This window comes from Musca autumnalis, unplaced genomic scaffold (genome assembly GCF_047663935.1).
Source record: "Musca autumnalis isolate F117 unplaced genomic scaffold, ASM4766393v1 scaffold_2, whole genome shotgun sequence".
Taxonomy (NCBI): Eukaryota; Metazoa; Arthropoda; class Insecta; order Diptera; family Muscidae; genus Musca; species Musca autumnalis.
The window spans coordinates 78,146,445-78,171,961 of NW_027411755.1; the positions used below are offsets into that span (position 1 = coordinate 78,146,445).

The window sequence follows — 25,517 nt, forward strand, 5'->3', positions numbered from 1 at the left end:
TTTTGATGCAAAGTTTTATATTCCCAGCGAAGACTTAATACGAAATTTGTGCCATTTCGGTGGGATATTGAGGCCAAAACCTTCAAAATACCGAAAATAGGAGAGGGGGTTATACGAAAACGTGAACCTATTCTGATAATACTCTTCTGGAATATTTTTACGCCCCTGTCGAAGACTAATTACCAAATCTCTTCCATTGCGGTGGAATATTGAGGCCATAACTTTCAAAATACGGAAAATTGAGAGACTCCGTCCTTTGGGGATATATGTGAAGACGTGGACCTATACCGAAAAATTCCAGACATCTCTGTGGGATATTGAGGCCAAAATCGGGCGGTACAGTTCTATTAAAACGTGGGTCCATGTAACCCATTTTCAATACAAAACATCCTAGGTGTAACAGAAACTTCTGTACCAAATTATGGAGCTTTGTCTTAAATATAGCGAGATCTATCTTAATTTTAATAGACAGAAGGATTGACATCTTTATTTCGACTTAGAATTTTATGCTGATCAAGTTATACCCGTTATATTACGGCGGAGGATACAAATGTCACCATCGGATGATTAAATTTATATCACGGCTATCCCACCCACATCGAATAACAGATTTTCTCATCAAACAAAATTGACTAAACCAATTGCTTTATAAAACACTATTTCGGACGATAACTTATAAGTGCAATGGTAAAGCACTATTGATGACTACCAGAGGTATTCACCAAAAGGTATAACCAGAAGTGTCTTGCTGCTCTGCATAGTGCGGAACCTTTAGATCCCCCGTGGACCAAACATGGATCGAAGTAGTCCTTTAAAATAAACAGCTACGATGGGAAAATAAACAGCTACGATGGGAAAGAAAGGTGAACTCTGTAGCTCCTTAAGCCAAAGCCTGTTAAAAAGCTGCACCAACAAGCAAAAAAAAGACGAAACCTACAGCCTCAAGCAAACTCTGTTCCATAGCCGAACCCAACCCAAAGATGAATAAAAAAGACTAAAGAAACAACAAAACCAAACGACATTCGTAGAGGAGATAAATTAACTAAAAGATCTGCTTCTAAGCCCGACTCAATGGACAATGTGGTGCGCAGAAATTATATATAATGAGCAGTCAACACACTCAACCCATATAAATTACCTGGTACAGATAAAATTACAGCGGCGATGCTCCAATTTGCATCGCCTCGAATAAACCATATCCTAGAGGACAAAGGTTGTATGTATTTTTCGTGCGTACTACCCGGTCTGTGGAAATAGGTGAAAGTCCCTTACATCCCGAAAGCTGGGAAACCTAGTCATTCTGCACCTAAAGGCTACAAGACACTCGAACGGCTGATCGACTTGAAGAGTAGTATCCATGGAATGGAAAATTCAAACTTTACCTTATCGCTTTTCTTGATATGGGAGGGGCTTTCAATAATCTAAAACTTGAATCAATTCACCACGCACCGTGTGATCAACGTCATACTGATGTAATTGCGTAATCATGACACAAAAGTCATCGCCTAGTAGGATGATGTACTACTTACTCATCACTGGAAATTCCTCTCTTGCATAACTAATGCAGAGTGACTTATTAAAGCTCTCTCGATGGGCCATACCAAACGGTGAGATGAAAAGGTTAATTGCACTCTATTCGTTTAAGAATTCGATTGCATAAGGCACATCATACCTTACGGATATCCTGTGTGGTGGAACTCATTACGCCATAAATCGGGCGGCCTGGCCTTCTATATATACATGGAGAAAGGTACTGTTACAGGCGACTACTGTGAAAGGCTAGGTCTTGAACACTCGTACAAGTTGGACAACGACTGTAGTGTATTTCAAGAGATCACCAAGTTCTCCAGGCATGAGATCTTCGCGATAAGGAAAGCAGGAGAATTGATAAAAAATCTGGATGCTGAGATCTTTGAACCGGTGACTATGTTTGTGGACAGTCAAGCGGCTATTAAATGTCATCAAATTCTTTAGTATCGAATCTAAAGCCGTCCTTGAGTACAGCATTGGAATCCCTAACAAATGCTTCTCGATTATGCTAGGTACCAGGACGTTGCAACATTATGGACAGAGGAACCTGCTAGACGTGGATCACAATCAACAAGTGTAACAAAATTGTTGTTGAAACGTTTTTAATTAGTCAAAATGGTTACTTCGTTAAAAATATCAAATTTCAATAATAATTTGCAGTTCATGAAACCATTTAAAAATCACTTTAATCATCATTTATGAAAGTAAAAAAATTGCGTCAAAAAGCGCAATTATTTTTATTCATTTCTCTTATCAATTTAAAATTATACGACCTTTACTAAAATTAGAATTATACAAAAAATGTCTGACAATCACGAATGTTTTGGCGAGAAACGAAGACTCTGACTGACATTTGAAAAATAAGTGTTTATATAATGGTACTTGACAGCGGCTATGAGGCTTGACTATGAGGACTATGGCACTTGGCATAAGCTTGAAGCACAAGCACACACACCTATATTGTGGTGTGGTACACTTGAAATAATCAACGACTGAACAGCCATTACATACTGGCGCACAGAAATACTCATGTCCATGAACATGGCACACATACTATTTGAAAAATATACACTTACGTGCATTTGTTCATACAAATATTATATAATAGTCTCGAATGTATATTGTATTAGAAAAACACAATTAAATAAAAAAAACAAATTGACGTATTTGATGAAGAAAATGACAGGAAATGCAATCTTTTGCAATTGAAAAAGAATCATTTTAAACACAAGATAATCCTCAAAGAACAATAACATTACAAAGACAATTAGCTGGCACTGCTTAAGATTGCGGGAAAACATAAAACTAATTAAAAATCAAATTACAGTCATACATCTCTATAACGAACATCCCTATAACGAATAATTATATATAGACCGAAAATATGAATTTTCACATCAAATAGTTTCCTTGCAACGAAGTTTCTCTATAAAAAGCTACGTTATAGAGAAGTTTGACTATACTTCCATAGAGTACAGAGTCGACCATATAGCAATGGGTCAACATAATTCATACAATATAATAAAAGTTAAGTGTTTAGGCGAAATTTGCATATATTATCCTGATCAATTAACACATTCAAGTTCGAAATACTACCCATTTATCTTCGAGGATCAAACTGGGTGATTGATTTTCAGCAACTGAAAAGATAAGTCGAAGGCAATGATAGCTACAAAATTGTTATAGGTGATCATAACATTTTAATAGGAGAACAGAGAGAGAGAGAGAGAACTATTACAGGAATATGATACTATATCTAAATTCAGAAAATCGTACGATAAAATTATGAATGCAAATGGTAAAAGATATGTTGACGTTTGCAATGATAACGGCCTTGTTATCCTCAATGGCAGAACATCAGGAGATGAAGAAGGATGTTATACATGTGTAAACAAGAATGGAAGCTCAGTAATAGACCTATGTGCAGTATAGCTGGATCTTTTACAGGATATACAAACATTTACTGTTCAAAACAAAATCTGGCCAAATCACTTACTAATCACACTGTATCTAAAAATATCACATAATGACCAACAAAATTCAGAAAAGCTGAAACTATTACCAAAACTTGTATGGAATAAGTCCAACAAAGAATGCTATAACAAAATCTAAATATGAATATACCTTCTTTATATCAAACATCGTCCTTTTACGATTTTACTACAGCAATTCTGAAATCGTACCCTACTAGTACACACAGAAAACAACCACACTTCAAAAATAAATGGTATGATAACGAGTGCTTAAAAGCAAGAACTAAATCTATGCAAAAGCTCAACAAATACAAATCAATACGAGATCCTATGGATAGAGAGGCTTACACAGCTCTAAAGAAGACATACCGAAAATTGTGTGAACAGAAACAAAAGGACTATTACCGCAGAATTGAGGTCAGGCTTGAAAGCTTGGTGGAAACTTGCTAAGGAAATAAGACAGAAAGATAACATAATAGGATGCAATATCATGGCAGAAGAGTTGAAAGATTATTTTGATTCGCTTCTCAACCCATCCATTCAATCTCCAACTATGTTTTATGCACAAAATAACGTACAAGAAGATTTTTGGAAAGTAGTTTTTCTCTAGCCGGCATCTACTAAAAACACTCAAAGAAAATAAAGCAATTGGTATGTATAGAATACCATATGAATTTTTCATTCATGCAGCCAATAAACTTTTAACTTCGCTATGCAACGCATATACAAATATATATAACGACCACGTAGATTTTGAGACGTTCCGTTCGAGCACCATATTTCCAATTTACAAGAAAGCAATCCGAACGATCCTTGTAACTATAGAGGAATTGCATTTATGAATATCACAGCAAAGCTTATGATGGGAATGATAATCAAAAGAATAACCGTTTGGCTAAATAGATACCAGATTTAAAATGAATACCAAGCAGGTTTTCGCAGAGGTTACTCAACAATGGATAACATTTTCAACTTGGTGTCAATCATTAACCTGAAGTTTACGGTAAATAAAAATATTTATGCCTTTTTTGTAGATTTTAGAGCAGCATTTGACAGGGTACCACGAAGTCTATTAATATACAAAATTTACGAAAGTGGGTTCTCAAAAATTCTGATCTTTATAGAAAAAGTCTTTACAGATACTAAATCGACAATATGGGCAGGAGAATCTCTCTAATCTTTTTTTTGAGACAAAAGCTGGTGTAAAGCAAGGATTTTTACTATCTCCTATTATATTTGCCTTATATCTAAATGATTTGTATGATGCGCTTGATGGTGGGTTATTCGTAGATGATATGAATATTAGAACATTAATGTATGCTGATGACATCGTAATCCTTGCACTGTTTTTTTTTTTTTTTTTTTTTAGAACTGCAACTAGCAAAGTTTTCATAAGCGAACTAATTTAATTTGATTGACAACTCTATAAGCTTTTTAATGGTATATATATAAGTTGAATCGGTTACTTAAAACTGGTTCAAATATCGGTTTTAATGTCGGAATATCCGGTTCAAAAACTGAGATAACCGGATCTATCCACCAAGAAAATTTGTTATTAACGTATTCATAATTACAAGAGCTATTTGTAGTAAATATTTCAGAAGCACCCCAGACGTCTACATAAGCAATAACCAATTGTTATGTCTACATACCTATACATAACCAATAACAAATATACAGAAAAACAAAACATAGTTTAATTCTAAACCAAGTCCGAATAAATATCAAAAATGACAATGAAAACGGGACAAAATCGATTAGCTGTCAAAGCTAAAATCAAAGCTAAATTTAGCTAAAATCTTCCGAGCAACATTTTTGTAGAATATTTGGATGCTGAAAAATCTCATCTTGTGGTACTTTCACTACGGTTCACGAAATAAAGGACATGAAAGGCATTGAGTTAGAAGAAAGAAATGTTCTAAAAACAGATTTGCCAATCGATTTGACTGAAGACATGTCACCTCAAAACGAACGTACAACAACGCCAAACAAAGATATGGAGCTATTTTCCCAAGTATTACAGGAAAAAAATCAAAAACTTCATCGCGCGATATCTCAGAAACTTGACCTATGGCGAAAAATTCCTTTTGGGTTCTTAGTATATTCATCAAGGGCTTTCATCTCCAAATGAAATGTTCCACCCCCAAAAATGCTGCTGCACAGTGTAATTGGCTTAAGTGGATAACCCCTTTTGTAGACCCCATTCAAAGTCATTTTACATGATTTTTTTTTTCGAGAAAACTACCAATCTTGTATTGGAGTTTTTTCAACAGATATTTTCATCCGATTTTTTTAAAGAAATATTACGTGATTTAGTGGCTGTATTTAGTGGCTGTATCCAATTGACCAATTTTCGTATATTTTTTGTGCAAGTCCATCATCAAAAAAGAGGACATCTTTAAATATTATGATGAGACAAAACCGAAATATTCCAAATATCAAAATCTACATGGAGGAACCTAGCCATACTTATTGCGGTGTTAACCGGTCACTTGGCTATTGGTAACCATGAAAAGAGCTTAAATGTACCACATAACGACCACTGCCGCAGCTGAAGAAATGAAGAAGAGGAGGAAACTGTTGTGCATCTCCTTTGTTCCTGCCCTGTAAAAATGTATCAACGACTTAAAGCTCTATGACGATCGTTACTTCGTGATCTCGCTGAGATATCCGAACTAGATCTGAATTTTCAAAGGAGAAATATTTCAGATATAGCAAAGATAAGCTCAACGTTGACAATGGATTTACGGACTTTCAATCAGTATACTACAACATTGACCATATTTAGAGTAATTACCATCATCTCCATTCAAGGTCAAAACATCGCGATGTTTGCAAACTTTTCACCAAAATTTTGCTCATACCAACGTATACGTGTGCGATTTCACTTAGCTAATATCGCTCATACGATCCGTAGGTACAAGAAAATCTTGATGCTAAAGACATGAAATTATTGATGCTAAAGAAGAAGTGGTATCATGAGTGCATGTGATTCTGGACTAGTGTGACTACTAGTTTTGTAACACATGTCTACACTGTACACACTGACAAGCACACACACCACACCAGGCCATTAAGACTGGATCAGCAAAAGAAACGTCAAACAAACAAAAAACAAACTAAATGGGATTCAGAAACTATACAATTCATCCATCTAGTTATATGTTTATTCGTTCGTATTCCGAATACATACTTGTACACACTCGTATGAGTATGGGTAACACATGGGATGTGGCAAATCTCATGTGATACTAGACATTGGATCTAAATCAAGTTATTTGAATAAAACAAAGGTCCTTGAACAACTATAAAAAAATGCGTTCTTGTACATATTTATAAATACGTATACATACTTTAAAAGATTGAAACTGTTCTAAAATAATTCATTTGTGCATTGTTTTTGTCCATTGAAATTTGAACAAACGAATTATAATCCCGGATCATAAATTTTTTTACCGTTAATCGATGTAAAATGAATTAAAAATTCCGTGATTTCGTTTCCGGATAATGGAGGTTTACGAATAATCGATTCCCGGAAAATCGAGTTTCGACTGTATATAAAGAATCTACAATATCGCTTCTAAATTTTAAGAGGGATGCCCTCATATGATAAAAATAGAGAAAATATTTGCAACGTTAAGAAAAGTTGAAATTTAGTTTCCGAATTCGTTCATTGAGCCATTTAAAATGTTTAGGCAGATATTGATTCGAGAGATTATTTCAAGATTTTTTAATTTTAGAACTTACGCTTGAACGGTATTTAGAAATTCGAAACATAGAACGCTTTAAGTTGCTATATATATAGTTGAGTATTTATTCCACACCACTATTATTTGTGAAAATTACCAACTTCCGTTCCTTGTTTTAACAAGATTTGCTATTTCTGTAAATCAATCTGTCCGAAATATGTACATTAGACTGACCAAAAAAAATATATTTTTTAAACTCCTGCCCCCTAATTTTTTCCATTTGATCCAAAAACCTTATATATCAAATTTTATGGCGATCGGTTAGCGTTAACCCTTGCCAACCTAGCGATCTTTGTTTCCATAGTAATTTGTATATGCCTGCGAAAATTCTCTAAAGCCGCAATTACGGTCCAATCGATGAAAAAAGTTTATCAATTCATTGTTGTGGCTAAAAAACCATTTCTACAAAAATATATGACGATCGGTTAACGATAACCCGAGCCCCCAGACCGATCTTTATTTAAACAATACTCTGTATGGGGGCCAAAGGTGAATTTTCAGAAAATTTCTCTACAGGCCACAATTTTTTCCCAATCGACAAAAAAACTTTACCAGTTCATTGTTGTGGCTAAAAAACGAATCCAACGAAAATATACGATTTTGTGCTGATAATAACTGTGATATGTGAAAATATTACAAAACAAGAAAAAAAGTACAAGTCGGCTTTGCCGACAGAGGTATACCCTCAGCCTGTGTGAATCAAAACACCTTTTTCCCAAAAAAAGTATGTATTTAGAGGGTATTCCGAATTTTGTGTGTATGAACTTGCCGACAAAAATATGGATTAGGATAACATCTAAAAAGTTTTTCATGGGGAGTTACCTAAAGGAATGGACCGACATATTTCATTTTGGAAGTGTGTCTAATTTTCGGAGTTATTCCTCTCGATAGGACAAAACATCATATAGCTGTAAACAGGGCTACTAGGAGAACCTTCGGTACAAACTTCCAAAGGATTCTCGCACAGACCCCTAACCGCACTTAAACAAATATATTTATCATTTGTGTGGGTGGTAGCCTAAGGAATATTTCGAGACCCAAAGTTTGGACCAAATCGGTTGCTCCGTTTATGAGATATTGTGCTTACCATTTTAGGGAATATTTTCAAACTTTTGTGGGGGAGGTACCGGAAGGAGTGGACCTATAAGCACTATTCGAAGAAATATTACGATATGCAAAGTGTGGACCAACACAGTATTCGGATCGAGAGTTGTTGTGCACACAGCCACTACACATGCTGGCCGAAGGAGTTGGGTTACATAGTCCATATTCTAACCTGATCTATGTCTTCGAGAGTTGTCGTGCGCGCCATTTTAGCGAAAGTTTTGAACTTTTGTGGGGAAAGAACCCAAACGAGTGGACTGATAAGGCCCATCTTAGAACTTGATTTAACTTTGGTCAAAATATAACGATTGCCAAATTTTGGATCGAATCGGTTTATCCGTTCGAGAGTTACCTCGATCCATGCACAAGATATGGTGCGGGTTTTCACAGCTTTCAGGCCATTTTCTCAGGAAGTATGGACTTACCCCTGAAAAAACTTGAAACAAGTTGTTACAATGAAAATCAAAAGGATTCAAGAGGAGGTCTTAAACTTTTCCGAAATTTTGGTTGGGAGATACCCGAAGGAGTGAACCGATATAGTCCATATTCGAACTTTCTGTCTGCTAGAAATATTACGGCATGCAAAGTACGGACCACATAGGTATAAATTTAAAATTTATTATAAATTTAACTTTTGTGGGAGAGGCACCAGAGAGAGTGGGTCGATATTGTCCATCTTCGTACTTAAACTAAGTTTAGACAAAATATTACGAAAGCCAACTTTTGGATCAAATCGGTTAATCCGTTCGAGAGTTATCCTGCGCACCAGCCAGCCAGCCAGACAGACAGACGGACGCACATTGCTAAATCGACTCCAAATTGTCTGAAACCGATTTCGTCCAAACATACTTGGGGTCTGAAACCATTATTTCGATGAGACACATTTTACCCGTATGAAAGTGTATATACCTTCGTTAGCATAAATGCTGAGGGTATAGCCAGACAAACTTTCGTTTTTGATACATTTCACCCGCTAAGTAATTTACGATGGATGGTAGGTGCATGTTCTGGTTAGAACCCAAACTCCATAACTGGGGCCTCTCAACATTGTGGAGCGTATAGTAATTGAAAAGTGAATGAAAAGTAATTAATTACTCTTGCCTTTCATATCCCAAGGTGTTAGAAAGACTTTTGGATTTCGTCGTTATAAGCGATATGACGTTATAAATGATGACGTCATAAGCGATTTTCGCTGTATTAAGTAATAAGTCTACTTGTTCCGAATATGAAGAATTAAAAAGTTCTGTTTAAACCAGGGTCGCCCATCTGTATACTGCGGGCGCCCACTGAGTTGTTTTTCTTTTGCCATTCTCCCTCATTGACAGTGTACGTGAGCAAAACACGACTGGTAAACATCATGTGGTTGTTGTTTTTTCACCTATACATAAACACTAGCTTCAGTTTGATGGTATTCTGTTGGGCGACGCTGGTTTAAACTAACTCAACGCACATGCTACTTGTTGTCTTTGGGATTGCATAAGGGACGTATGAGCGTTATTTTTCAATAAAATACTTATACGCAGGGAGTACCTTAACTGTGATGCTGACAAAACGAGCAAAAATTAATGTAAAGACTAATTAATACTAGTGTTTGTTAAACATAAAACAACTAATAACACAATTCGGATAATAATGTGGTAATCCTGGTTAGCGACAAATCAATCTTCAACGCAGTAACCCATTGGAATAGTGTAAATATTGATTCAAAGAATTTTGGATGCTATGTCCTACACATACTACAAAAATAAGTCTTTAAATGCACTACAAATGTATAATGTGATAATAAATGTCCAGACATTGGGTATAATGGTTCAGCTAGTTTTCCTACATATGTGTGTCATGGTAATATGTAGACCGACCAATATTTGCGTGTTAAAAGAACACGTGGTGTACCGTATAATAATTGAAAAGTGAATGCAAAGTAAATACTTACTCCTATCTTTCATATCCCAAGGTGTTAAAAATATCAAATAAAGACTTATTATTTGATATTTTATTTTTCCCAATATGGAAAAAAGTTGTGTCTAAACCAGGGTTTCGGAGTTGGAGCCGGAGTCGGTGTCGTAGTCGTGAAAAAAGCTCGACTCCGACTCCGGGTAACAACTTAATCTGCATTTATCAAAAATTTGTTATATTGGGGTTTTTAGTCAATTGATTGTTTTAAATACACTTTTGAATAATGGTTTCATACCCACATATTCTTGGAGAAGATCTTCTAGAAGATGTACTTGCCATCTCATAGAAGACTCACTGGTCTTCTCCTCTTGTTTTCTATTGGAAGTCATTAATTTCTTCTGTGAAAGGACCTGTTGGAATGACATTGTGGTACTTCAGAAGAAATTGTTCTGAAGACCATCTGAACTTTTATAGAAGCGACATTGACCGTACTATATTTCGTGCTGGATTTGTATAAAGAAAGTTAGTGCCTTCTTTATGCTTTAAGATGATCTTCTGCCATTTTTTAAAAAGACACTCTTTTCGTATACTATGAGGAAATTTTGGTTTTTAGAAGGATTTTGGAAGAAGCAAGCATCTTTTATGAGGAAGATTTAGTCGTACGGTACGAGAAATCCTGTTGTTCTTCGATAAATGTCTTAAATTTGTTATATAATCATCGCTAGAGGTATAAAAAAATCTTGCAAAGAATTGTCGGTATAGATTTACGATTTAATATTATACAGTATAACGGTACGGTCCGATTGTATTATTTAGAAGGTTACACTGTACAACACTAAAAAAAACCAAAAAAGAAAAAGATGACGTGTGTCCCGGAAAATGTCAGCCTTCAAAATACTTCTGTTTGGCCTGTATGAAGACGTGGATCTATACTGATAATTCTCTTCTGGAATATTTTATATTCCCATGAAAGACTTAATACCAAATTTCAGTCATTTCGGTGGGATTTTAAGGCAATAACCTTCAGTATACGGAAATCGGGAGTTACCTTCCTATGAAGGCGTGGACCTATACCAACGCGTGTGAAATGTTTTATAGCACCAACGAAGATTAAATACCTAATTTCAACCATTTCGGTGGGATATTGAGGCCAACCCCTTCAAAATACCCAAAATCGGGAGGTACCGTTCTATGGGGTCTACACCAAAACGTGGACCTGTATAGTAACGTGGGTTTTGTATTATCACTGGGTAGATAACAGCGGGGTAAACCTAAATGATTAGTAAATATTACTAAATTTTGAGTAGTGGGATTTGTTTTCGGAGTCGACTCCGGAGTTGGAGTCGGAGTCAGAGTCATGAAAAAAATTGGACTGGATTCGGAGTCTGAACAAAAATGGCTCGACTCCAAAGCCCTAAAACAACTATACATACATACATATGTTCCCACAACATCCCCGAAGGGACAAGGGAGACTCCTCTCATATCAATGAGTGCACGCCGATTCATATTGGCTCAATGATATGGGACCTACTTTTTATTGCCGAGTCCGAACGGCGTGTCTTACGACACCACTTGTAGAGAAGTTTTTCATGGCTTAAATGCTCAGGAAATGTCGCCAGCATTACTGAGGGGGAATTTTGCCACCGTTGAAAAGTTGATGTTGCTTGGCCTGGGATTCGAACCGCAGACCTTATGAGTGCAAGGCGGACGTGCTAACCATTGTACCTCTCCGAGGAATTTTTTCACGATTGCTGCATATTGCTGCCTCCGGTCATACATACATAGATGTTTTACTTAAAAAAATAATAATAATACCCTCCGCACATTGTGGTGTAGTAGTTGTAGTTATTTATACACAACCACAAAAAATTTATAGATATTATTCGACAATCATCCACATTTATTGCTGTCTTCCTTGACATAAACTCTAACCTCCTGCTAAATAGTATCAGCATTGCGCTATAACAGTGGTTTTGAAACTGTGGGATCCTTGTATATATTATGTTGTATCTTTGTCATACATTAGCATTTTTGACAAAAAGGGAAGGTCAGGAGTTTATTTTCCAAATATAACTTACAAATATAAATACAGGCTGTACATTAAAATTTTTTACTAATGTCACACAAAAGTTTTGGCCTATTTAACCCGCTAAATATTATATGATCACCTAACATTGCGCCCCGATCAGGCTACTAACTCCGGTAAAAAATTTTTGTTTTTGGTCCATTTCATCCCCTAAATATTTTATGACCACTACTAATAACTATACGTGTCTATTCTGGTTGAAACTCGAGTACCATTTGGCGTTTTATTACATCTTTTTATGGACGGAAGGCCGGTCGGTCGCTTTATCTTGTCGAGATATGAATAAGTAAAAATCATAATTTGTGGTTGTGAAGTTTTCGGACCACGAGGAATCCTAAATGACAAATTACAGCCAATGGAGAACAAAAATATAGATAACCAGTAAGGAAAGGATCAAAGTCGCGTGGGGCCGACTATACGATAACCTATACCACAGTGAATATGTAAAATATTTGTATATAAGAGCTATATCGAAATATCAATAGATTTCAAAAATTTGGCACATTTATTTCTAGACTAAATTCCGTCACACATTTCAAATTTCATCAAATTTGGACAGATATAGCATGTTTGGTGTATCAAATACGTCAATCGGCAGAAAATATATATCTGAACCGATTTCAATGTAATTATAGCGTATTTGGTACATCAAGTACCTCAAATCAGTCTAAAATATATATGGTATCTTTAGCCAAATCTGAAACGATTTCGATATGAAACCAAATTCCCGCACACATTTCAAATGTCCATAAATTTGGACGGATAAAGCATGTTTGATGCATCAAATACTCCAAATCGGCCGAAGATATATATGGGATCTACATATATCCAAATCTGAACTGATTTTAATACAAGGCCAAATTCCGTCACACATTCTAAATGTCATTAAAATTGGACGGATAAAGCATTTTTGATTCATCAAATACCCCAAATCGGCCGAAGATATATGTGGGAGCTATATACAAATCTGAACCGATTTTCACCAAAAAATAGCGTTCATCCTATGACTTAAAATTTATCTTTTCCAATATTTAGCCGTATCGGATGATAAATGCTACCTGTACGTTGTGAATGGAGATCTACATATGTCCACAATTTTTGGTGTGGAAGTTTTTTAACCATTTTGAACCTCAAAGGCCAAACTAGGTACAGCCAAATAGGGCCGAACATGTCGATAAAAACTTTAATATACCAAAAATAAGGCAGTACCGTTGCCCACATTATTCCTTTTTTTTTGGTGCAGATGTTGTTCGCCGAAATTCAAATTATAGCCAATTCGGTCAGAAAATGTTACGAAAAACTTCGGTACCGGTATATGGTGGCTATTCCATAACTTGGTCCTATGACCACAATTTTTAATGCAGAATTTTGTTTACAACTTAATGGTGGCTTTTTATCACTAGGAACCCTACATAAATGCCAAATTATATCTAATTTGGCAAAGAATTTAAAACTTCAAAATACATGAAAAAGGCCGGTACCAAAACGTGGACCTCTTTCCATTTTTGTTGGAGAAGTTGTTTGGCCACTATGAAAACTAAATGCCAATTAACATCCAATTTGGGTCGATAAAATATCTGAAATCGGACGGTAACGTTATACGGAGGCTATTACAAAACGTGAACCCATTACCAAAATGGTGGATAAGTTTTTTTGACCACTTCAAATACAAAATGGCAAATTACATCCAATTTGGGCCGAAAATGTCGATAAAAAACGTTCAAATACCTGAAATCGGACGGTGCGATTATATAAGGCTATACCATAACATAACACTTGTTCACCAAAAATTTTCTATATAGGTCCACTTTTGGTATGGCCCCCATATAACGTTACCTCCCGATTTTCGTTATTTTGGTGATTTTAGCTACAATTGTAAAACAAACTAGCTATAATTTGGAACTTGATGTTCTTAGTGGTCACAAAATTTCTTCATTTAAAATTGTCAGCATAGGTCTATGTATTGGCATAACCCTAATATAACATTACCTCCCGATTTTCGATATTTTGAGGTTTTTAGGTACAATTTTTAGCCAAACTAGCAGTAATTTGACAAAGGTGGCAAAATATCCCTCAATAATTTTGGCGATATTTCCTGAGTATTCCAGCCATGTAAACCTTCTCTACAAGTGGTGTCTTAAGACACGCCGTTCGCTCTCGGCGATAAACAGTAGGTCCCATATAATTGAGCTTAATATGAATCGGGTGCACTCATAGATATGAGAGAAGTCCCCCTTTTCCATGTTTGGATGTTTGTGCAACAATTATTATTATTATTTGACATTTGAAGTTCCCTTCAGTCAAGAAAGGCCCACACCTTGAAATCTCTGATAAACAAACGTCAGATTAAAGACATTTTTAGTTCCATTTGCATTTGGGTATGCGTGATTGAAAAACTTATCTTCCTGGAATTCCAGTTAGTTAGTTCAGAATATTTTATGGTAGAGAGTTTTAAAAGATAACAGACTTCCTCATAATTTATAAGACATAAAAGACATTCTTCAATAGTTCTACGAATGGAGTTTTAATAGGTGACGAATGTCTTTCCTCATATTGTATGAATAGGTTTTCTCTGCAAAGATTATACGAACATCATCTTTTAGAACTATAGCTTTTCTTAGAAAAATCCATCACCTAGTCAAGTAGATTTCCTTATAGGAGATGAATATGAGTTCTATAAAAGGCCAGTGGACAACAATATTCCAAGGAATATGTGAAAACACCAATTTTTGAAGTCAACGAGTGACACAAAAATGTTCTCTCCATCTTGCAATTAATTGTACGGCCAATGGCCTATACATGCATGTTGTTATAAATTGACTATATTCTCATATGACATGTAGAAAATCTATTTTTTCAAAATATATTCCCCTTTGAGTGTAAAAAAAATGCAATTGTAGTAAATAAATTTTTGTTGATGTTGTTGTATTTTACGCACGCACTACATTCCTACATGTGGACATCGTGAAATCAAATTTAACGAAGAATCAACTATAAATTCGTTGTTGTTGTTATTGCAATTGAAAATACAGGCGCGAAAAATTGGAATGAATATTTTTGTCTATACACAAAATATAGCATGCGCCACAATAATTTGAGTGTCCATATTTCTCACATCAACTAAATAACCTTGAACGACGACGATTCCCTACATCAAAAAAAAAGACAAACAAATTGGGTTGCAATTCAAGTGGCGGTGGGGTCATTGTACCACACCCCACCACACGCAATCAATCATTAAAAATATATCAATTTTTGTAAACTACATAATAAATAAATATTTAATTTTTTCTATAAAAATTTCCCCGAGAATGGAAGCCAATGAAACCAACAAAAGAACATCATCACATACTATTTATGCAAATTGTATTGGTATTTGTGGGAGAAAAATATGTTTGTGGAAGTGTGCGTGTGTGTAAGCATTTGTTATAGGTACATGTCGTAATTATGGTCACATGACATTCGAAATGGCCGTTTTGTGGTGTTTCATTCGCAAAAACTGTTGCTGCTCTTTAATGCATAAATACTTCTACTCTCCTTCTCTAGCTATCTCTCTTCATACATATTCTTCTAACATCACTCATTACTTGTCTTTACCAACTATCTAACTCTCTGTCTCATTAATGTCTTTCGTTCATTTGTTATGCACTGGCGCGCTCATACGATGCCACTCAATGACATTTTTTGGTTCCTTTTTTGTGTTTTACTTCGAACTTACATGCGTTTTAGGTATCATAGGTCTCTTTCGGAATAACTGCAACCAACATCCGTTTTAATTATGAAATTGTTTTTCTTCGAATGTGTCCGTGTTACTGGTCTTTCGTACTCTCTTATTGTTTTTTCTCTCTCTCGATTTCTCCCTCTATGGACAGTTGGAAAAAATCGTAATGATGACTTAATAGTGGTGGTTTGACGTGGGGTTGAAATCCTTCTTACAAGCAAGAAATATTGACAACTCTGTATGAACAATTAAGTTTTCGGAACACACACTTCACCATATGAAACTCTAGCTTTTTGATTCGGGGGAGGTTAAGTGTGTTATCCAAAAAGCGGCAAGTCTCATAAATACTACGGCGTTACGATACAGAATCAATTACTGTTACTTGACTACTATACTTTATTCTCTTCGGGTGTGTGAGAATTCGCGCGCGTGTGTGTGTATGTTTATTTCATATATCTGAGGGGGTGGTTTGTGGGGAATTTTGCACCACGCGGCCCGTAGTGTAACGGAATGAAAGGCTCGAATACGCGACACGTTCTACTACTACTACTACGATAACGACGGCAATTGCAACAACAAGAATAACACCAACAATATAGAAGAAGACGACGACGACGATGATGACAAGAACAACATAAACGACAACATTCGTTATGCGCTACTTTCCGTTCTCTGTTTGCTTTGACGTTCTGTTCTGTTCTTTTATGCTTTTATATGCCACAATAACGACGTCGGCGACGACGACGGCAACTTCAACGATTTGATGTGATGATATGACGATGATGATGGTTGTGTTACAACCAAAGGAAGAATTGTGGTGTACAGAGATTTTCGTTCGAAAAAATTTGGACTTTAGACTTTTTTCATTTACTTTTCAAATGGAAACCCACTTTTCAACGAAATTTCCAAAACCAAACTAATTTTCACTATTCACAATTTCATTAAGAAATTCTTTTTCACAAACTGTATCACACTTTCATCACACATACCTTTTTCCTAATCAGAAAAAAATTTTAAGGTGGATACCAAAAGAATCCTCCACCATAAGAGAAACAATTTTCTTATTTGTTTTTCAGCACTATTTCCGTTTCCTGTGGATATTTTTACATATTTTTTCTCAATTTTTTTCTTCCAAGGAATTATTTATAATGCGTTCACACTTTTATGTGGTTTTTATTTAATTATTTTATTTTTAATATTTTATTTTCCATTTAAATGATTAATGGTCTTCACGCTTCACGAAAGACATCCACATTCGAAGAGTTCACGCACTAAACTGAGACCGTTTCGTTGTATTTCGATAACTACTCTATGTTGGCTCTTTGGGAATTCCTTTTTAACTTTGCTTTTCTGTCTTACTTCAAAACATAATACCACCCTCAAGTCACCCCGTCTTAGAGACAAATGTTGTTTTTACGGAGTTCAAATATTCGGTATCCGGTTTATGTCTTGGCTTTTCGAATAGTTTTAACGGTTGATTGTTTTGGTATTTTATTACTAAGAGAGCATGTGGACGAAATAACATTACAGGTAAACGGTATTATTGTTGTTGTTGCTGGCGCATAAACCAATTTGGTATCAAAGCAACAATGGAAATAATTAATTTTATTATGAATAATTTAACTGTAACAAGTAAAAAAGGATTAAGTTCGGCCGGGTCGAACTTTTTATGCCCTGCACCATGAAAAATTATGAACTGATATGAAATAATAGGAAGTTTTCTGAACGCCGGGAATCCAAATTATCAAACACAGCAAATTTGGGCCGAAAATATTGACACAAACACAATTAACTTTGGAGAGGTTTTCTTTGTCATTGGGAACCCAACTCTGGAGGAACCAAAACATGGACCTATGTTGACAATTTGTAGTGAAGAATTTGTGTGACAACCGGTAATCTCAAATGCGAAATTACAGGTAATTCGGTCAAAACGTGTAGCTAAAATTCTCAGAATACCCAAGGTCGGATATTTTGGTCTACATCAAAATATGGACCAATATTGACAGTTTTTGGTGGAGAATGTCAAATGTCAAATTGCAGCTAGTTCGGTTCAAAAATGTAGCAAAAATTCTCAAAATACCGAAAATGGGAGGTACCGTGGGGTTAAAAGAAGTTCACTCAAAAGGCGTAGCTAAAATTCTCGGGAGGTATCCCTATGTGGGATCTACACCAAAACATGGATCCATATTGAAAATTTTTTTGGAGAAGTATTGCGACCAATACGAACCTCAAATGACGAACCTCAAATGTGTATTTTTTGTTGTTTTATCGGCTATCTAAGTCCATTGGACTTGTTTTAACTCAAAGGGAAAAATTGATGTCTTTTTTTATGCGGCAACCCCTAAAGTGTTTAGTTTTGTTAGATTTTAAGATTGCAAAAGTTTGAATACAATCGGAATATGTTAACACGTGCCACTGGGGCCTCAAAGTTTCCATAGTAATTTGTATGGAGCCAAAGGCGAATTTTCAAGAAATCGCTCTGCAGACAACATTTATTGTCCAATCGATGAAAAAATTTACCAGTTCATTTCTGTGACTAAAAAAGTAATCCAACATAGAATTTTGAAAATTGGATCAGATTTTAATATTAGCTATATAGGGACCATGGACACTTTGAGGCCCCAGGGCACGTGTTAACATATTCCGATAGTACTCAAACATTGGCAATCTTAAAATCTAACAAAAGTAAACACTTTAGGGGGGTTCCGCATAAAAAAATCCGACATAGATTTTTGTAAAACCAACCTAAAGTCCATATTTACATTCGACAATTTTCCTGGCGGCAATTTTCAGTTTGTCGGTGAGAGGGGGTTTTGAGAGGCAAAGGGTTACCATATACCTTACCTCTCTCTCCATCAAACTGACAATTGCAAGGAAAATTGCCTAATATAAATATAAACTAATAAAAAATAGAAAACAATTTGCCCAGTGGTCTTGGATGCAATTTTCGCGATTTAAAATCAATTTTCATCAATGACTGCACTTTCGATTTTCTTGAAAAAAAAAAATATTAAACTACCCAGCAACATTTGAAGGAAGGGGTTCCATGCGATGACGTGATTTCATGGCATCTTTTGCGTTGGTTCAAACGAAGTCGTGAAAGATCCGATCTTTTCATTAGCATTTGAACCAATGCAAAAAAGTCGTGAAAGATCCGATCTTTTCATTAGCATTTGAACCAATGCAAAAAAAGTCGTGAAAGATCCGATCTTTTCAGCAGCATTTGAACACGTGCAAAGGAAGTCGTGAAAGATCCGATCTTTTCATCAGCATTTGAATACATTCCATCGATACAATAGAGATGAATTTTGTGTTTTTATTTATATAATTTTTCTAAATATATTAGATTAATTATTTACAATAGGCTTGATGTTGTCGGAGACTCGAGATCGCAACCAACGTTGCTAAAACTCTCGTTTTAATGATGATGCCATTGCAAAAGGTTGTTGAAAATGACATGCCAAAGCATTGGTGAAAATGACATGTCAAAGCATTGGTGGAAATGACATGTCAATGCATTGGTGTAATGACATGCTTTGGATCCAAAAATGAATAGCATCTTTTGGGGTCCACGCTCATATAAAATTCATCGATGAAGATGCTAAAAAGATGACATGCCAGATCACTTTCACCCATGATTGAATGGCATCTTTGGCATCGAACATTTTGCTGGGCTACGATTAATTACAAAAATTTTATGTCCTTTTGGTAATGGAATTCGAATCAAGAAATTTTTTAATACACAAAATTTTCTTTTTACCAAAAAAATAAAAAGTTGAATTTAGTAACATTTGTTTTGTTGTTTTATTTAGGAACTAATCTAAAACATCTTAAAAACGTCTTCATTTTTCGATTTTGAAAATAGTTTAGCAATTTCTGTACCAGCATTAGCATGTAATACTGGCTGCAGTTGTTTGCGCCCTTCATATGTTTGGCCATTTAACATCTCAAATTCAAATTAAATAATCATCTTCTGGTGAATATATCACTTTAATATTTGGTAGATTATTCGGCTCGGCTAATAACGAAGTTTTTAAGATGTTTAAGATAAATTCCCAAAAAAAAAAAACTACAAAACAAATGTTAAAAAAATATTTTTTTAATTTTTGCCAATGTTTCACGTTGGTATAAAGGAAAATAGTAATCCTTCGAATCACACTTCCAAATAGGACTAACAATGTTTGCAAATAATCGTAGTGTAATACAATCAAATCTCAACAAAATCAAAGAGTACAATCATTGATTGAAATTGATTTTAAATTTTAAATCGGGAAAATTTCACCCAATCCCAATGTGCAAAATTTCTTTCTAATTTTTATTAAATAGCTGATAAAACATCAAAAAATACAAAAATAAAGTTTTTCTATTTGGTCCAATATTAAAGAAGTCAACTCGCAATATCTCTGGAACCGTTAGTCAAAAAATCTGAAAATATCTTTATAAATAAAAACATGTAAGAAAGTATCAGGTAGCTGTGTTGACGGAGACATACAATCATTGATTGAAATTGATTTTAAATTTTAAATCGCGAAAATTAATAGATAAAAATGGTTTGCATATGAATCCCGAGAAAATAATAGACATTTGCTTTAAAATATGTATGTACCGTAATGTGGGGCTATACCAAATCGTTGACATATACCCAACATTTTTAGTAACCAAACTTCCTCATAAAAGACTCGAAATTTTAAATTACGTTAAACTAAGTTTGAAAAAATGCACTATAGCCATTTTAGTATGTGCCGCAGGGTTTTGGAGCTTTTGGGCCATTATCTAAGGAAGTATTGTCTTACTCCGGAAAAAATGTACCGTTGTAAATGAGGGGGCTCGAACAACCTACTGAAAAAAATAATCAAAACGATGCGAGAGGAACTCTTAAACTTCACTTTATCCGAATTTTGTGTGGGAGGTACCCGATTAATGACTGGATGAAATAGCACGATGTGCGAAGTCTGCACCAATCAGAAACTCCCTGCGAGAATTATCTTGCGGATTTGCCAGTATCTCAGGAAGTATGAACTTGCGCAAGAAAAAACTTGAAAACTTAGTGAAATTTTTTTCAAAACGATCCGAGAGGAGCTCTTAAACTTCACTTTCTTCGAATTTTGTGTGGGATGTACCCAAAGGAGTGGACCGATACAATCCATATTTCATCCTGATACATGACTGGATGAAATAATACGATGTGTACAGTCTGCAACAATCAGAAACTCCCTGCGAGAATTATCTTGCGGATTTGGCATTTTGGTTCTCAGGAACTATGGACTTGCGCAAGAAAAAATTGTCACGTCTTAGAGAGAGCCGCAAGGACAACTTACTGAAAAAAATTCAAGACGATCCGAGAGGAGCTCTTACAATTCACTTTATCCGAATTTTGTGTGGGAGGTACCCGAAGGAGTGTACCCATATGGCCCATTTTCGATCTTAAACTAAGTTTGGGCAAAATATTACGATACCCAAAATTTGGTACGAATCAGTTGTTCCGTTCTTGAGTTATCGTGCGCACCAGCCAGCCAGACAGACAGACGGACGGACATGGCTAAATCGACTGTCTGAAACGAATTTCGTCCAAACATACTTGGAGTCTAAAACAGCTATTTTGATGAGGCACATTTTTGGTCGTATTAAAGTGTATATACCCTTTCTAGCCCAAAGGCTGAGGGTGTTATCAAATGTCGTTCGTTGTAAAGGCATCGGTTGAGAACGGCTGGACCGATTTGGATAATTCTTTTTGTGAAATGTTCGCCATAACCCGACTTAGGTTTTTATGAAAACAAAATTTGACGGCGCCTATTTTTACGCCCACTATTTTCAAATTTCAATTTTTATCTTTTCTACAAAAACTACTGAACCGATTATCCTGAAATTGTCAGGGAATGTACAGGGATGGCCCCCGGTTCAAGTGGACTTCCCCTATACCCTATTTCTTTAAAAATGCTATATCTTTATAAATAAGAATCAAATGTCGCTCGTTGGTAATGGCATCAGTTGAGAACGGCTAGACCGATTTGGATACTTCTTTTTGTGAAATGTTCGCCATAACCTGACTTAGGTTTTTATGCAAAGAAAATTTTACCACGCCCGCTTTTTAAAATTTTCAATTTTTATATTTTCTACAAAAACTACTGAACCGATTTTCTTGATGTTGTTAAGAAATGTACAGGGATGGCCCCAGGTTAAAATGGGCTACAAATTTAGTTGAATTTCGTAGGGGGCGGGGAACTTCCCTTATACCCTACGTACTTATTTTGGAACCAAAGATTTGACAACTCGCACTTTGTAAAATATGTTACATCTACAAAACTACTGAACCGATTTTACTGAAATTTTCGGGGAATGTTTAGAGATGGCCCCGGTGAAAATAGGCTGCATATTTTGTTTGATATTTAAAACAAGTAAAAAAGTATCAGCCGGCTTTGCCGACAGAGTCGAATCTTTCATCTACGTACAGAATTTTGTGGCTCTTTTTGGACATTTGAACTTGCCGACAAAAATGTGGATTAGGATTAAAGTTGAAAATGTTGCGGAGGAGGTATCATTATGGAAGTTGATCTTATTTTGGGGTAATATCTTTTCGATTGATATAGCGCCCACTTGTCACTTTAGTGGGTCATCGTATAACTTTTGAACCAGTATACACAGGAAGAATGGACTTGTCCACGGAAAACATATCACATTAAACAGGACCACAACGAACAGCATCGGTATACATTTCCCAAGAATCTTCCAACACACCCTAAACTGCACTTAGACATAAATGTTGAATTTTGTGGGGGAGTTACCCTAAGGAGAAGACCGATATGGACCACTTAAGAAGTTAAACTATATGTGGACAAAATATTGGGAGATCAAAAGTGTGGACCAAATCTTGCGCTCCAACCACTGCACACGGTGTCATAGGGGTTTTTGCACCTTTCAAGCTATTTTCTTAAGAAGTATGGTCTTGCCTCTGAAAAAAAACTCTTGCCAACGTGAAGGAGACAGCGTATGCAGTTGCTTCAACAGAAATCAAAGTGATTCGAGAGTAGGCCTCAAAGTGAATTTTTCCGACATTTTGTGTGGCAGGTACCCGAAGGAGTGATCTATATATGGTATATATATTAGGATGTGTAATGTATGGACCAAATCGGTCACTCCCTTCAAGAGTTATCGTGCGCACAATTTTTCCGAACATTTTTGAACTTTTGTGGGGGAGGTACCTGAAGGAGGGGACCGATATAGCTTATCATCGAACTTAAATTAAGTTTGGACAAAATATTACAATGGCCAAATTTTGGACCGAATCGAGTTATCTTGCGCTCCAACCACTACACACAGTGTCATGAGGGTTTTATACACTTTTCAGACTATTTTCTCAGGAAGTATAGACTTGCCCCTGATGAAACTTTACCGTCTTGTGTGCAGCAGTGAATACAAGTTGCTAACGGTACCTCCCGATTTAAGGTATTTTAAGGATCTCAGCCGCATTTGTTGCCCAAACCAGCTGAAATTTTACATTTGAGGTTCCCAATGGCCGCGAAATTGCTCCACTAAAAATTGTCAAGATAGGTCCACGGTTCGGTATAGCCCCCATATAACGATACCTCCCGATTTAAGGTATTTTATGGATCTTAGCCACATTTTTTGCCCAAACTAGCTGAAATTTTACATTTGAGGTTCCCAATGGCCGCGAAATTGCTCCACTAAAAATTGTCAAGATAGGTCCACGGTTCGGTATAGTCCCCATATAACGATACCTCCCGATTTAAGGTATTTTAGGGATCTTAGCCACATTTTTTGCTTGAACTAGCTGAAATTTTACATATGTGGTTCCCAGTGGCCACGAAATTTTGCCACTTAAATTGAGCCAAATTATATCGAAATCGGTTCAGATTTGGATATAGCTCCCATATATATGTTCGCCCGATTTCACGTATTTGCTGCACCAAACACGCTATATACGTCCGATTTTGATGAAATTTGGAATGTTTGACTGAATTCGGTCTAGAAATAAGTGTGCCAAATTATATCGAAATCGGTTCCGATTTGGATATAGCTCCCATATATATTTTCGGCCGATTTCACGTATTTTCTGTACCAAACACGCTATATATTTCCGATTTCGATGAAATTTGGAATGTGTGACCGAATTCAGTCTAGAAATAAAAGTGCCAAATTATATCGAAATCGGTTCAGATTTGGATATAGCACCCATATATATTTTCGGCCGATTTCGTGTATTTTCAGCTCCAAACACGATATATGATATTTGGAATGTGTGACTGAATTCGGTCTGGAAATAAATGTGCCAAATTATATCAAAATCGGTTATGATCTGGATATAGCTCCGATTTATATTTTACATATTCACAGTGGTGTAGGGTATTCTATAGTCGGCCCCGGCCGACTTTGATCCTTTCCTTACTGGTTTATTTGAGTTGTAGTGACGATGCACTTACAAGCGTTTTAACAAAATTGACCTGTATTAATGGCAGTATTAAAGGCGCTAAGCTATCCCAAATATAATATTTTGAATTTTACCAGTCAAAAACTTATACACTACCCTGGTGTAGGATGTCACATAGTCGCCCCCGACCCGACTATAGCCTTGGCTCACTTGTTTTTATTTCCAATTTGATTTTCAATAAATTTATTTTGTTATTTGTCAGCCTTGTCAAAACTGTTTTAAAGCAATAGGCGGACCACAAGTAAAAATTTTAATCAGTATTGTGATTCTCTAACTCATTTTTTAAATTACCGACAAAAATCGGTAACATTAAAACGCACAATTATGAATAAGAATTCAAATAAAACATGACAACACTGTTGCAATCGGTAGAACTTTACGACTACTTTTTATTGGTCGCTAACTTACCGATTAATATCATTCATTACCGAAATTGTTATGCTTGCATATTTTTGCATATTTTTTGCATATATTGCATATTTTTTGCACACTTTGCATATATTTTGAATATTTTGTGCATATGCAAAAAATAAAAAATATGAGCCCGTCATTGCATTCAGTTTTCTTCTAAACGAATTTTGGTTTTTTACACCCTTCGGGCTGTTTTCTCAAGAAGTATGGACTTGCCCCTGAAAAACTTTTACTGCCGGAATTGAGGCAGCGAATGCAAGATGCTTCAACAAAAATCAAATTGATTCGAGAGCAGGTCTTAAAGTGAATTTAACAAAAATTTTGTGTGGGAGGTACCCGAAGGAGTGGACTAATAATATAGTCCATATTCGAACCTGATCTATATTTGGTAGACATATTAGGATGTGCAAAGAATGGACCAAATCGGACACTCCCTTTAAGAGTTATATTGCGCACAGTTTTCCCGAACATTTTTGAACTTTGTGGGGGAGGTACCTGAAGAAGTGGACCGATATGGCCTTTCTTCGAACTTAAACTTAGTTTGAACAAAATATTACGAAGGCCAAATTTTGGAGCGAATCGGCAGATCCGTTCGGGAA

General features: G+C 35.8%; 2 protein-coding genes across 2 annotated transcripts in view; one reads left to right on the forward strand and one right to left on the reverse strand.

The window, feature by feature from the left end:
• The window catches only part of stol (voltage-dependent calcium channel subunit stolid), a 222,415-nt gene extending 205,076 nt beyond the window's left edge, over positions 1-17,339 (reverse strand). The window contains exon 1 of the mRNA XM_073968058.1: positions 17,051-17,339. The gene's annotated coding sequence lies outside the window, so the exon portion shown is untranslated. The remainder of the gene's footprint in view (positions 1-17,050) is intronic.
• The window catches only part of ND-B17 (NADH dehydrogenase (ubiquinone) B17 subunit), a 333,680-nt gene that overhangs the window by 288,565 nt on the left and 19,598 nt on the right, over positions 1-25,517 (forward strand). The window lies entirely within an intron of this gene.